Genomic DNA, 16,751 nt, shown 5'->3' on the forward strand with positions numbered 1-16,751 from the left:
TATGTACTTAGCAGATAGATTTTATATACCATCATGATTCTAATAACTGGATACAAATGTGATTAATGAAAGAAGCATAAAATCATAAAGTCCTGATTTATGATGTTTCTATTGTAATTGTGGTTAATAGGAAAAAAGAAAGTAATAATAAAAAAAAGACTGTCTTATTTACTAGATAGCAATTGTAATGATAAAGTGAGGCAGTATGTGTGGGTTGGCATATAAGATAAGGTAAAGAAGTATCTTCAGGAAGGATATATGATTATGCATGCAGATGCTGGTGCAGGAGAGAGAGCAGCCATGGAGTAGGAGTTAAGTGCCCTAGTCTAGGCATTCATTCTGTAGCAAAGAAAATTATTTGCCAGCATTTAGTAAAAAATTTCATTTGGACTAAGGGCAGTATAGCCCTGTGGTGTGACTATAATCACATATGCACAATTATTCCCAAATACATGTTGCAATATTCTTTAAAACGTCTGTTATTAATAGAATGATGGAATAATTCAGCAAAACTCATAAGCAGCATTATTGCATCCCTTTGGCACCTTTCTGAGTCCTAGGACAATCCTTCAAAGTGCCAATTATTACATAGGGAAAATTGTACATCTTCATATCATAATTAAATGCTGCACAAATCTTTCTTTTGTTGAATAGGAATGGAAGGCCTAGAGATGAATTTCCCTTCATTTATATAAAAGGTGACACAATATGCAGGGAAAGAGCTGTGGAAATACTGGGAAATACTGACATCCCCAAACCATCACTTCTTTAACCTCTTCTAACACTCCTTGAGTATGCTGGTGAATTTCTCTACTTTAGGTGCTTGCTCTTCTTCAGACCTAAAGCCTTCGCCAGGCTCAGCATGTACCTGAGCGCCCTGTTCCATATTCACTGGCCCAGTGAATTAAGAGACTTGCATATCATCTTTGTGTTCACCATCCCCGGTACAAAAGGGGCCACCATCACCAAAATCACGCTGCAGTATATCAGTCAGTTCTTGAGGAAGAAGCAAGAAGAACCTTCTGAGAGTGTGAGTGAGCTGAAATAGAAGAGAATAATGTTCATAGGAACTCTTTGACATGAACCTCCCTTCTGTTCTTCTCCACAGGACATTCAGGAAAGAGGTGAATTCCTTCTTTCTGAACTCAAGCTCTGGTTTCTGGGAAAATGGTAGAATAGTTATGTTCATGATTACCGTGAATCATAGCTAAGCCCCTTAGTTGGCTTCTGGGCCTGGTAGTAGCTATATAAAAAGTGAATATGTTCAGCATGTCCCTTGGTATCAAACATGTAAATGACAAACATCTCACCCTCCTGCAGCTAACAAATCAGTTTCTTAATGGAAAACTTGAGAATATAGTTTTATTTCTTAGAGTAATTTTCAGTGGGTAGAAGGACAGCTCAGAGACAAAAAATAAATGTTTGAGAAGGGAAGATTTCATGTTTCTTGTCTGTGGAACACTTACCTCTGAGAATCTGTCAGAAAGTGAGGCCTTATCCTATTTGACAACAATCATTATCTAGTGAATCAATTCTTTTGAGGAGTTTGAAACCTCCATCTATGCCCCTGAAATGGCGGCATAATGTGGCAGAGCCATGATGTAAACTAACCCTTAGCCAGGAAAGGATGTTATAACTCCTTCCATCAAAAAGGTAATAATCTGTGACATTCAGAAACCACAACACAAGTGCTGTGTCTGTTATCCCTGTAACAATGACAAAGTGTCCCTTTATGGAGTCCAGAGTAAGAAAGCCCAACTCCTATGCAGTTCAGGTCACTTGACTTTCTCCCAAAAGGTTATTTTATAGCCCTGTTTTTGTTGGTTCTGAGTAGATCTCCAAAGTTAGATTGGAAGGTTGGAGTATTAATAAAGGATAACACTCAAAGCCCCTGAGTCACCAGAATGTGTTAGTTCCCATTGTTGGGATATTCAATGGCCAATGTCAACATTGTATATCCATTATAGAAAACATTTTATTCATACATGTGCTCATAATCCTCTGATAAATCTCTGTAGTGTCTGCTAGGAATGAGGATTGACAAAAATGCTTTATGATCAGAGGAGTATCATTTCCTTGTTGGTTGTTTCAATATTTCAGAACTGAATCTTCACATCTATCCTATGAGACACCAACATCTTTTCTCCTCGTGAAAAGAAAGGGCTGCTGGAGTGTAAAGGCCTCCTCTACTGACTAATTGTTGTTTTATTTGATTACTCTGGGTTTGTTGTTGTTTGTTGTTGAGGTATATGAGATGACCCTTATTTTTTGTGTTAAGAAATGAATGGCATTTAGTTATCTCATCTCTATAAACATTAACTTGTATTTAAAATTCCGTTTTGTTAAAAGACAATAGCATGTCTCTGGACATTGGCCAGTCTCTTAAAACCAGCTTGGATTAAGTGCTAATTTTCTAATATCACTGGAGCTTTCTGATGCTGCTTCTGCCTGGCCTGCTGAATAACTGTGGGTCTGACATGGATATGCAGCTCTGCACTCCCAGGGATTCTACATGGAGGCAAAAGTGAGCACATTTCAATGTTTGGGTCTTCTTTTCATATCGTCCTGTGTTAGACAGAAAATGTCTCCAAAAATTTCTATATCTTAGTCCCTTGAAAACAGGAAGTTTGGAGTCCACAAAGCTAAGCAAAATAATATCAACATAAAGAGCTTTATAACTTCAAAAACATTGACTGGCACCTATTCTTATCATTGTTTGGAATATTTTCTATCTTTTTTATACAGATTTAACATGTCTATTTTCATTAAAAAAATGCTTGTGATACTCTAATTGAAAGAATATAATTGCTGGAATAATTCAGTAGCATAATTACAGCAGGTTTAATACATCAACATTTGCTATTTGGGCAAAGGAATTAGAGAGAAATTGAAATAATTTGTGTGTCTTCTTGCATAGCTTTGAGTTTCCTTGTATATACAATTCTAGGCAGGATAATGAGTTGACTTCTCTGGAACTCTGTCTCACCAAGGTGTCTTCTCGGATTCTTGAACATTGTGAGCAGAGTTGTTTAGGTAAGCAAGATGACTGAAGGAATGGATGCTTTGAAGTCTTGATAGCATCATCTAAAGAATGCTTGGCTGTCTTCCATTGATATCCTGATTCTTGGCTGTTTTCCATTACTAACCTGACTCTGGTGGTTTTCTGTCCATCTATTATCACTTAAGGGTAGCTGTAGCTACCTTAGAGTACCATAAATCATGGTCACCAATGATTTATAACCTCTCTTTAAGAACTTGGTTATCCAAGACATTGGACTTTAGTTTAGGAATTTGGATCATGTTTTCTTGTTTCAAATTTTGTGACATTGTATGGGAAGAAAGTAGAATTGTCATTCCAGAAATTTATTCATATGTTCTTCCTTCCAGCAAGCATGATCTAAACACAATGGATATTTCTGATTAATAATTCTTGGTCTGAGGAATGTTTGAGATTTGGGATTATTTAGATTATTTTGGATTTTGTGATATTCATATACATTAAATGGGACAATTGTGGGATAAAACCAGATTCTAAACACAAAATAATTTATGTTTGAGATATACTTTGTGCACATAAACAAAAAGTATTTCTGTATATTTTAGTGGATGTACATTTTAACTGGCTTTGGTTGTCTTGGCAAGAGCATAGTGACACCACAAAACTAGACCACTCTATGAGTGGAAAGATTTATTGGAAATATGAAACTGCTGTGTGGCTATGACTCACATGATAGAGAATAGCCAGAGACATTTGGGGGTGTCCAAAGCTGCCATGGCTACCTTTAGGGGTAGAGAAAATAGGGGAAAAAGGAGGAAAGACTTTTAAGTTATAAATGAGAGCAGGTAACAATGGGCAAGAGGAAGCTTTAAGTTGGAATAGCCTGGAAGAATAGAGTAGCCATGGGGAAGAGGAACCAGGAGGCTAGCATGGAGGCTTTTGTGTGTGCTAATAGGGAAATAGAGGGAAAGATAAGGGAAGAGGCTCTTCCTGGCCATGTCCCAGGTTTCCTTGGAATGCCAGTGTAAACTTACATCTATCCAACATCAGTCCCCTGTTTACACTCTCAGAGTCCAACCTGAGCTGAGACCAGACTGTCATTTGGTGCATTATAACTGACACTGCATTTAGGGGCTAACAGGTTATGTAAGACAGGTGTAGAAGTTTTTCCTCTTGCGATGTCATGTCAATATTCAAAACAGGAACCTTTCAGTTTGGTAATGTTTGGATTAGAAATGCTCTACCTGCAGAGCTCAGCCAAGCTTCCAAAGACATGTGGAGGGCAGCTGCAGTCCAGAGATATGTCCCAGGGAACCACTGTGGGCATATAGATAGGCACTTCCTCTGGATGGTGTCATTCCATTGAGGCTTTTAGAATTATCCCCAGCTCTCTCTGGTGGAAATTTGTGTCTGCTTTTCCAGTGTCTCACACAGAGCACAGAGTACAGGGATTAGTAATGTAGTTTTGTTACTGAAAGAAATAAATAGTATTAATAATAGCAGGTTTACAGAGTCACTGCTGTGTCAGAGTTGGGGTACTACCATCACTGCCACATTACACCCAAGAAGAGTGAAACTTGAGATGTTGCTAGACATGCTGCCATTGTAGTGTTGTTAAATGGCAGAGATCAGCATCCAGGCCTAGGTCATCTGACCCCACAGTCTGTGGTCAATCCTGTCAGATTCAAAATCCCCTTACCTCCAAAGGCAGTCCATATATCCAGAAATGAGCTCAATCTGGATTGCAGGAGGATTTCTGGCAATTAGATAAAAGCCAACATTCTTCAGGAACTTGTGAAGCCTGTTCCCCTCTAATAAAAGGAGTCATTTCCCTTACCTCTGGCAGAAGGGACATACGGCTACCTATGCTCCAGGCTACTTCAGTATCACAGGTACATGTTACACATTTCAAAGTCTATGTTAACATCCTACCCCTATCACCTCCTACCCTACCCTAACCCCCTCCACTCAGGCTTTCCTCACCCAGTTATTCATTCTCCTGCTATTCTTGCTATGTTCTCTCTCTTCCCCCCCTCCTATTCTTGCTTCTCCATTATGATCTCTCTATCCCCTGCTGTTCTTTCTTCTCTTGAAGATAGACCTGAGCATGTCCAGTCTGTCGACCATGTTCAGTATACTTCTTTCTCTCTATGCTTTGGATTCTTCCAGATGCCTCTGCATCTTCTATCTCTCATACCTACAATCAAAACCTTCCTGTAGCCACAACATGGAGCAGTTTATATGCATACCACACATGACATCTTTCCTAATGATGGCGATGGTTTGTTGCTGTTGCTTCAAATTTTTCTCATTTGTTGCTTGTTGCAGAGATAATTATGCAAATGTGTATGTGTGTGTGTGTGTAACTATGTGTATGTGTGTACACATGTATACTAGTATATACCTGATTTTAGGGGACATAGGTCAATATAGGGTATCTTCCTCTACTGCTCTCTACCTTGTTTTTGAGATGAGGATCCCTCACTAAGCTTAGCACAGGATTGCCTAGGCAATCTGTATGATAAGCCCCAGGAATGTTCTTATTTCTATTCCTGATTTATAGGCATGTGCTGCCACTTCTGGCTTTTGTACATGCTGGGATCCAAACTCAAGTTGTCTGGATTATATGGCATGCTCTTGACTAACTGAGCCATCTCTTACCTGCAAATATGTTATACTCTTAATAACTGAAATACAACCTAGTTATTTATGCATTTGAATTAAAATGCAAGTTACTTTTAATTCCCAATGGCTCTATGTGAACAGATTCTTGAATTGATCAAATTAGTACAGTCCTGTACTTATTTTTAAGATCCAGTTTTATAATATATATATATATACTAATTCAGTTCCCTGGACACTGCCTTTTAGCACTAATATTCACTACTTTACCTGTTCACCTGTTCTCAGCATGTTCTCTCAGGTTGGTTCTATTCCTGGTGTTTCCTATTAGAAATTCTCCAGCTCCCTGATGAGCTTTCCCCAGTTCCTTGGCTCTAAATCCTTACTTACTAAAGATACATTCAGATTTTAACCCACTTTCTGCCCTCCCTTCCACTACCCAGGTGAAAAGTCCCACTGCTGATGATACCTAGCAAGGTCTTGTTACATGATGTATATGGGGCCAATATATGACTCCAAGAAAAAGCTGTATGTTGCAGCTTGGCTGTCCATTTGTTGGGAGATCTGGAGTTGGAAAACAAAATCTGCCTCCCATACAGAAGTTGATTAGAGATGGAATGGGTTATGGGAAAAGGAAAGGCTGTTTGCTGATTGGATGTCCCACAGTAGCTTAGGGTTCTTTGAAGAGGCTCAGATCCCATCTCATCACAAGCCATGAGGATGCTCTTCTGATGTGATGTGAAATTTATTGCCTGGATCATTTTGAGTCCTTCTATACTCACAAATCCATGAAAAGTCTCTTTCAACCAACTTTGAGTGGATTATTGAATCTTTTCCTGAAAATCAACTTACATACTTTATTATCTGAAGAATTTCTACAGGGTAGATCTAAAGTAGTGATAGTCTCTATCATCACTGCTCTTGGTCTGAGTAGTGTGGGCTTTTCTGTGCCACCACTAGTACCACAGAATAACAGTGCTCAGGATCACCAGCTTCTACACTTTAATTCCTGCAGGGTGGGCAGACAGCCTTCCTTGGAATTCTACATACTGGAAACTCTACAGTTGCTTTCTGACCAGGTGTGTCAAATAACAGTAATAATATAACATATCACACACACACACACACACACACACACACACACACACGCACGCCTGCGCGCCCATATACACACACACAGAGATACACACACACACACACACACACACACACACATACACACACACGATTTTACCTCTTCCCAAGGTGGGCAAGACTCCAAGACTCATATTTTCAGTTATGTTTTTAAATTGATAGAAACTGAGGTATCAAGAAATTGAGATACAAATTTAAAAAGTAATTAGAACCCAAAGAAGTTAATATGTCTTGAAGTGAATTAATAGGAGGTGAGATTACATTCAGATCTCTTTAAGCTTAGTTTCCCTTTGGCTGCTTTATTTCTCCATACAGTTAAATTCTGTCAACATGATATCCATGGTCAAGTGAATTAATTTGCATAATATTTCTAGAATTTTCATTAGCTTCATAACCTTTTGATAGTGTTTTCTCCCCCACTTTCGATTTTATGGAACGTGCTGAGTTTGGGGACTCAGAAAAGTGATCCTGTGGTCCTGAGACAGTTTACTTTGTTTACATCTGGTTCCTGCTTTCTCATAGAAATCCCTTTATTCTCTTTAATTTATGAACCTACAAATCCTTGGCCACTTAACATTGATAAAGAATGATTCTTATATAAGAACTCATTATTTCCTCAGCAAAACATAATAAATAATCCAGTTCAGTTTTTCCAAAAATTGTAGATTAAGCCCTGTAATGGGTGAGTCAGATACAGCTGAAACCACTTCATCTACAAGTTAATGGATGAAATTAGCATGTTAAAGAGTTGGAGGGCTTAATGAGAAAGGCAATGCTCATCAGAAACCCTCTCAGGAACACTAAAGTGGCAGTTGATTTTGTTTGTATCAGGATTAGGGGCAGTGTTTAGGAATAAAAATAAATTCCAACTTTGAAGTCACAAAAGTCTGTATTGAAACTATCTCATTCTCAAATTTACTAAACTAACTTCCTGTGTGCTCACAGTAACCATATGGATTTTTACCTTTTCTGGGTAACGATTTCAGCCCTCCTAGCTGGCCAGGGAGAGATGGCCTACTTGTTTCTGTGGGCCTTGCCCTTTTTGAATGGATTCTGGCACTCTGGAAAAAGAGGTTGCTGGATTTTTTTGAACAGCTGTGGTTCTTGCTTCATGATGGTGTTATGCACAGATCACAGGGATCACCAAAAGACCATCACAGAGACCAAATCCTGTATGTAAAAGCTAAGAGCCTTTAATTTCAAGCTCCAGGGGCATGGTCTCTCTTTCTGTCTGATGTAGCAATGGGAGCAGAGAGCCCAGAGTTCAGGCAGGGTGGGGTTTTTGTCATAGCAGAGGTTGGGGTGAGGGTATTTCCAGGGTGAAGGACTCTGATTGGCTGACATTTGTCTAGGGTATAGGGAATGTTTGCAATGTCAGGTATTTCCTCTTAGAAGCAGTCCTTTCTGGGTGGAGGCAGTTTATGGCTTTTCCTGGGTCCAGGTGTTGCCTGCCAGAAGCTGTGTCTGGGCCTCTAAGCCTGTCCTGGCAGCTGTGTGGTCAAGCTGTTTTGGGGCCCCTCACAAAGGTACTTTATTTCATCAGAAGCAAAGAATCCCCCTCCTCTGTTTCTGTTGTTGTTTTGTTTTGTTTTTGTTTATTTTGGTTGGTTGGTTTGTTTTATTATAGAATTAACTTTCATGTTTTCAAGTGAACTTTAAAAGATTGCTGGATTATCCAGTTATTATTCATTTCCTACTGCTTTCTGTAGAGATCAGGCTTGCCCAGCACATAAACTACATTTACGTGTAAAAAAGTGTTAGGTCCAAAGTGGGCTGACAAAATGGCAGTGCTTCCAACAGTGTCCTAAATGACAGACTGGGCTCAGCACTGACTTGGTAAACACAAGGACCACTAGCAGATAAACAAAAGCTTACACTCAGCCTTCCTCAGAAACCTTGGGAAGGGGGTTTCTGATTGTCAGGTCTGACAATTCCTTTGTATGATCCTACAGCCAACTACCTCTGACAGCAGGGTAGCTAGTTCCACAATAACAAAAGGAGCCCATAACAGATCAACAGCCCTACTCCCGCCCCTGGACTTTTCTGCCCTCTAAACCTCCTCCCACTGTTCAAACTCCCAGGCTATCCCAACTCCCAGGCTACCTGCAGCAACCACTCCCTTAAAACTGGCAAAACTTTCCCTGTCTCTTGCTGTTCTCCCTTACCCCCACATCAATAGACAACCTGGCAGTCTCAATTCCTGAATAAACCTTCCTTTCTATCCCTTGAGTGGTGAAGTTTGGTGATTCATTATACCCTCACTTACAAACAGTATTTTTTCAGAGTGTACCTTGACAAACTACCCTTTACCTTTCTCAAAGTATATTGGTCCTGGGGTAGACCATGGTGTGTTAAACTAATGTTCAGAAACCCAGTCCAGACTGAAGATGGAGTAGGTCCTTCACCAGGATACCTTAAAGGAGTGAGGCCCTGACATTGTTGTGGTAATGATCCAACACACTGATCATCCAGTGTGGATGTGTCAAGGAGCCAAGAGATAAAGAAGTCCAGATTGCTCCATGTGTTTCAGCTTGACTCTGTTCCTGCTGTTGACATGACCTCTGAAGTGCCACCTACCCACTTGTCCACTGGATCTGTTATCCATCCATCTTTTCCTATTCATTCTCCTGGACCCAATATTGACATTCACCTTACCAGTGTAGTTAGAGTTTTCTTGCCTGGCCCAGTCAGGACAAATCTCTCTTACCCGCCAGTCCCACAGTCGCTCAGACCCAACCAAGAAAGCACACAGAAACTTACATTGCTTACAAACTGTATGGCCATGGCAGGCTGCTTGTTATCTGCTTTTTCTCTCTTAAATTAACCCATTTCTGTTAGTCTATACTTTGCCACATGGCTTGTGGCTTACCAGTGTCTTTACATGTTGCTTTTCATGGCGGCGGCTGGTGGTGTCTCTCTCAACCTTCTACTTCCCAGAATTCTCTTCTCTCTTGTCCCGCCTATACTTCCTGCCTGGCCACTGGCCAATCAGAACTTTATTTACACAGAGCGATATCCACAGCAATTCCCCTTTTCTTTTTTTTTTTAAGGAAGGTTTTAACTTTTACATAGTACAATTACATATAACAAAACAATTATCAAGCAAGAATTACAGTTACAATATTAAAGAAGATATCCTATCTATCTTACATTCGTGAGTCCAAGGTTTTATATCTAACTTATCTTTTATCATAATTGAGGAAATTATAACTATCTAGTCTTCAACCACATCAAAGACCTCAGAAGGATATAATATTACCTGAGAACTGGGAGAAGGATGCAAGCATTTTTCAGGAGTCTTGCAAGAGTAGACAGAGACAGCTGGCAGCCTGAACAGTCACCTAATGTTTCTTTGTAAAGTTGGGGCATTTGTCTTCAGTCCATAGGGCTAGAGTCTCTCCGTCACTTCTCTCAGTGTCCCGTAGAATGTCTGTCAGTTTCCTCTGTGAAGCAGGAGCCTGAGGACCATTTTGTCAAGCAAAGTTCAGTGGTCACCTTCCTATGGGTCCTGCATGTCCAGTTGATCGAGCAGTCCAGGCAAGAACAGTTTCTTGCCCTAATGGCTATTTTTGCCAAGGTGAAGATAAGATATGAAGTGTCTTCAATGCCCATCCTCCTCTCTGAAGTAAATCGGTGCTGCCAGGAGCAGACATGTCTCACTGTCCAGAAAGTCTAAATTTTAAAAGTATTTTAAATGCCATATTCTGTAGGTCTTTGAAGTATTTGAAGATTACCTATCTATCTGAAATATCTCTATGTATATCTAGAAGACTAACTAACATGGCTACGAGTATGATTATCATAGATGACTAATCATTAATCTATTTTTAATTATCCATTTCAATTTAAAATGAGCTATACAAACATAATACCTTAAACATGATTAGAAATATACACACAGTATAACAAAATTAACTTTAAGTTTGTATCAATAGACTAAAATCTAAACCAATGTAAAACATTTTAAACAAGTTGTTGCTCTTTAGAAGTAAGTTCCCTAATCTACCCTTTCATCCTATTATATCTATATCATATCCCCCTTTCTTCTTTAGAAAGAGATAGCATTTATAATCAACCTGTTTTAAAGAAAAATATTGTTTTTTTTTTTTTTTTTTTTCCCACATCAGAGGGCTCTTCTGATTTGGGACATAAGAATCTTTTAACCTTTTTTTTTAGCAATATGTCTGGGTTTAGAGAAGGAGTGAGCCTATTCCATCTCCAAAGCCAGTTTGATAATTTTGGGAATGTGGGCGTAGTTTTTCTTATTACTTCCTGCTGGAAGGGGGCGCTGTATCTTATGGGGACATAAAGAAAATTTTAGGATTATGGAGTAGTCCATCAGGGTGAACCTCTGAGCCAGTTGCCTTGAAACCATTCTGGATGTTGGATCATCTGAGCCATGGTGTCATCGGAGATCTTTCAGGTGGTCTTGGCTGATCAAACCTGATGTATCTTAATCTGGAACAAATCCATAGCCTCTGGCTTTCTATGGAAACAAAAGCAGAGACTCTTTTCCAAAGCAACATATCCTTATATCTAAATTTTGAAGTCAAGTTATCTTTAAAATTTACATATTTGTTTAACTCAACAGCTTTTACGATCAAATCTTTTTTTGTAGTTAACAATTCCAAAGACAAGGCAAACCAGATTCTCTGTGTAATATCCATCTTTGTAAGACTGAAACGTTGTTGTGGCTGCTGGCTCCACCCACCTCAGCTTTTCAACATGGTGGTGGTACACTTTATCGCCAGCTCTGGGTCTGGAGCCATGTGTACCATCAACTATCAGAAGCAGTTTTATCAAAGCAGCGCATAACCCAGAAACTTTTTTTTTTAAACTAGCAAAGGCTAAATCCACCATGCAGCAGAGTAAAGCGCCGCTTGTAGACTCCTCATTCCCGCCACAATGCAGGTCAGACGCACATGCCAGGAACCCGCCATAGTAGCTGAAACCGGCAGGCTGCCGCTAATTTGAGAGAAACAATTAGGAAGCTGTTTTTAGCTCTGTTTTAGAATCTTTTTTTCTCAGGTTTTAGGTGGAAACTCTTGCCCCACGTTGGGTGCCATTTGTAGTTAGAGTTTTCTTGCCTGGTCCAGTCAGGACAAATCTCTCTTACCCGCCAGTCCCACAGTCGCTCAGACCCAACCAAGAAAGCACACAGAAACTTACATTGCTTACAAACTGTATGGCTGTGGCAGGCTTCTTGTTATCTGCTTTTTCTCTCTTAAATTAACCCATTTCTGTTAGTCTATACTTTGCCACATGGCTTGTGGCTTACCAGTGTCTTTACATGTTGCTTTTCATGGCGGCGGCTGGTGGTGTCTCTCTCAACCTTCTACTTCCCAGAATTCTCTTCTCTCTTGTCCCGCCTATACTTCCTGCCTGGCCACTGGCCAATCAGAACTTTATTTACACAGAGCGATATCCACAGCATACCAGTCTCCACAAATCCTGGGTTCTACAGATAGATGAATCCTGAACCTACATTCTGCAACAGCAGCTGGAATCCAGGATTGAATGATCTAGTCAAAGCTTTTCTTCAGAATTTAAAATGTTTGGCAAATAGGTGGAACACAGAGTGATTTTTGTCAAGGAAAGTGTTTCAAAGCACCAGTGGTTGTTACATCAGTTCCCACAACTTCTAGTACCAGGGATAACTAATAAGTGGTAAAATGCTCACTGGACCTAGATAAATAAGCATTTTACTAAGAAAACAGCTACAAAAATCACCCTCACCTAATGCTCAGGGAATATTGTGGAAGTGGAAAAGCAGCTGGAAATATTCTAGGAGCCAGAGGACCAGGGAGTTTGCTGTGACATCCTGTCTCCTACTAATGTCACAAGCTTCACCCATAACCAAGTGTCTGTCCAATAGGAGCTGAAGGAGGGCACCAATGGACACTCCCAAAGTGGACAAGGATAAGTGCACAATGCCTCAATCCTCCACAAAGAATTATATGCTGCTGAGGAAAACTGATAGATGGCCCTCCCCAGGAGAGAACACACCAATTGATCATCAAGTAACAAATCATCAGTCCCAAAAATATACATACAAGTAACAGTCTACAGACTGAAAAGTTTATATTTAGAAATATATATGCATATATATGTATATATATTAGCATGCAGTAAAAAGAAGGCCATGAATTTGAAGGAGAGTGGAGAGGGGTATATGTGAGTGTTTGGAGGGAGAAAAAAGAATGTGGGAATGTTGTAATTCTATTATAATCTCAAAAACTAAACAAAAGAATATTTACGGAAGAGAATAAAATGTTTACATTGAATCTATATTGGCTAGATGCTAGAGAGGAACGAGTTCCAAAGGGTGAACATTTGGGGATGGAGACACAGTCACGAAGGAGAAGCACTTATTGTTTTGGACTTGCCTGGTGTCATGTCAAGGATGAATGATCAATAACATTGCACATGAGTGTGGGTTTTAACTTTGAATCACACGTGTGGAATAGAAATTTTTTTTTTTTTGCCCCATTGTAGTTATGAACTGGTTAATTTTCCTCATGTTTCTCCTTTCTCCCATCTTCTAACTTTGGAATTGAATTTAGAATAACTCCATTTCCCCCCTCATATTTCTGGCATTATACTATGAAGATAAAGAAAACAAGACCTCTTCCTCCAGAACTCTCAGCATTATTGAACTGATACTTTGTGATTGCATTTCCTATGGTAGACTCACGGGAAACACGACGATGGGAGTAAGAAATGGACGAGCCACAAGCTAGCTTTCTGTCTTGTGGATGCTACCATTCCTAGGCCCCTCCCTACTATGCTGCCTGCAGCAGCCACGTGGCAGAGAACTCCAGAAGAGCTTCGTCCCTGCAACTAGACTCACATACTACTCACACTTAATTTGGTGCCCAAATGAAGCCTCTCGTGCTGTTTTTCCATAGTTCACACCAATATTATCCAGATAATTGACCCGTGTCCTTTTTAATAGGTTTGACACATGTCTTCCCTGTAGACTCTCTGCATTAGACTCTAGTTGGCAGGCCTCCCTCCAATCTCCAGGACCACTTGAGAACACTTACGCTTTTGTTAATAAGATTTAGCTCCTTAAGCTTCCTAGACAAAAGCTATAACATACAGTTAAATTGTCATTCTGAACACTATAATAGACTTTTTATTGTCTTATCACACGATCTGTCACATAGCTTAAACAGCAGTTAGACAGATGCAGTCATGAACTGCATGATATTTGAGAGCTGGGAAGGAATAAGTGGATGCCTCACCTTTAGCTGCTGTGAACTGTTTTGCCTTACTTTGTTTTCCCAAAACTCATCTGTGCCTGTGAAGTGAGACTTTCTTATGCTGTGGAAATGTGGCTGTCTTCCTGCAGAATCAGAATCAATTTTCTAATCTCTAGCACTGTGGGTACTGAGTGAGAAAAAGTCCTCTCCACACAGGAAGCTAGAACTCCTGTCGTCTTTGAACTCTCTGGTTAGCATAGGAAGGTGAGAATCATGAATAATAGCCAGTAACTAACTGTAAATGGTGACAAAATACCTTTTTTGTTTCCACAACTGAGTGATTACATTATTTATTTGATGCATTTGCAATTGTTGATTAAATAGAGAGGTGCATAAACTGAGACCTGATGGAAATAATTAGAAGTTTAATTACAGCAAATTAAGAGAAGAACTCACTGTGAAGCAGAAACAACAGATGGTCAAAGAAGAAAATGCTCATTTGAAACTATTAGAAACATTAAGGGGGATCTAAGGAAACAAACTGATTTGTACAGACAGAAAGAATTTCTCCCCTTCCTTTCATTGAATTGTCTCAACATTCTTAAACTATGTCAGGAATGTTTTCATGTTCCCTCCTTTGTTTTATTATTTACTTTTCTAGAAATCATTTATTTTCTTATGTGATTTTATTTCATTTGGAGAGTATTCTCCAATTTAAGAATATTTTTTGATGTCTCTGCCAATTATCATAACATTTCTAGAATACCAAATATTAATATTACTCCTAATAGTTCAAACTACTTATTAATTATTCATGTGGCATGTTTATATCAAGATCTGTATATTTTCACTCAAGAAACATCAATCCTATGAACTGCATTTCAGGTGTCAGTCAGTATGTGCCAAACATGGGATAAAGGGAATCTTTTCATACTTCCTCCAAAACTCTTTCAGACTTACTGAATTTTTTTTTTTTTTTTGTGAAATGTTATTTGTAGACTTCCTTAGAAATACCATCTTGCATATAATTTCTTATCCATCTGTTTTTTATTCTTATTCTTAAAAGATAGGTTTTCCTGGGATTATAATAATATTACTAAATCTAAAAATTATAATTTTAAGGTAAATATTAACAGCACTAATGAGAGTTTGCATTTGACCTCTAAGCAATTCTATTTCCTGAAATTAGACTTAGTAAACTTGAAAGACTCTGTCCTCCAGTGTTCAACACATGGAAATAATCACCATGTTAACTACATCCTAGTGTTGCTAGCTAAACTTATCCCACCCTATCCTGAAGATAACATTAACTTAATTTAGCACCAAAGGTCAGCTTTCTTTCCTAAGTGTGCTTCTTTTTTCCCTGTCATTAGACATATTAGAAACTTATTCTTAAAGCTTTAGGGTTCTGTTACCAGTGGAATAATTTTAATTTACGATGGGTAGAAATAATTTTGATTTGAATATACTTGCTCTAGTTTCTTCCTTTGTTTCTTTTTTTCTCCCTAAAGGACAGTTTCCTGTGCCCTTCAGTTATGATAGGAGGTATACATTTTAAGTTCCCAGTGCACAATATAAAAAATTGTAATGCAAATAGTGCTTTTTTTTCTGTTATGGATTTTTTGATACTCTACTTCATATCATTATGACCCTGGTGGTGATAACAATTGAATTGAAAATATGATTTTGTGTGAAAACAGCTTTTTAATATCCAGTAAAAACTTGCTTTGTGATACCATGCTCGGAGTTCATGAAAGACTATATTGTTAAGGAGCAAAGCCAAACAGTAACAATAACAGAATGTTTTTTAAGTCAACAAAATGTTTTAGAAAGGTCATTTTAGTTTCATTTGTTGGAATGGCTTGTGTTTTGTCATCTTTATGAAAGGTAATGTCTCATAGGAAGAGGGACCTCAATTGAAAAGAGGCCTCCATCAGACTGGCCTGTGGACAAGCCTGTGGGACATTTTCTGGATTGATCATTGATGTGGGAAGGCGTGGCCCACTGTGGATAATTGCATCCCTGAGCAGGTGGTCCTGGGTATATAAGAAAGCAGATTACACAGTAAAGTAAGCCAGTAAGTAATAGCACTCTTCCATGGCCCCTGCCTCTAGGTCCCTGCCTTGAGTTCTTGAATTCCTTTGATGACGGATTATCATTTGGAAGTATAAACTAGATAAGCCCTTTCCTACCCCAGTCCCTTATGGTCCTGGTGCTTTATCAGAGCAACAAAAACCCTGCCTAAGACAGTTGGCCTTACTGCTTCAAAGTCGATTCACGTAACGTTCATAGGTGGGTTCTCACTCTAGGAGTCTGAATGCAAGTGGAGTATCCAGCACCCAGAACATCATGGCACACTGAAGAATGCAGCACCTGAGCCATACCCACGTCTGAATATCTATTTTAATCAAATTATTTTAAGCTTATGATCAATTTCTTTTTAACAACTGTATAAAACTTCTGTTTAAAACGTAACAATGCAAAATGAAAACTAAGTAATCATGCAAAGCAAAGTCTCATTTCTCAGAGAAGCGTGTCTGCACTATTAAAGACAAACCATGAAAACTTTAGACATTAGTCATGCCATCGCAATAGGAACTGTGTTGCTAATATAGTTAAGCCAGGGCCCTTCTTAGGAAAGTCTACAGTAAAAAATTAGCCTTTAGATAATTCTGTTGAGGCAGAAGATGAGGTTTCTACAGTCAGCTCTTTCAAGTGGTAATCAAAATTAGATGACCAATGAGACACGATGCTTCACAGAATTTAGGCCCCATGCTCATGACTTTCTACAA

The 16,751-nt window shown here is 39.0% G+C and overlaps 1 protein-coding gene across 4 annotated transcripts in view; it reads left to right on the forward strand.

Moving 5' to 3' along the window:
- Nucleotides 1-16,751, forward strand: part of Gpc5 (glypican 5) — a 1,359,592-nt gene that overhangs the window by 755,280 nt on the left and 587,561 nt on the right. The window lies entirely within an intron of this gene.

This window comes from Onychomys torridus, chromosome 9, assembly GCF_903995425.1.
Source record: "Onychomys torridus chromosome 9, mOncTor1.1, whole genome shotgun sequence".
In the NCBI taxonomy this organism is placed as follows: Eukaryota; Metazoa; Chordata; class Mammalia; order Rodentia; family Cricetidae; genus Onychomys; species Onychomys torridus.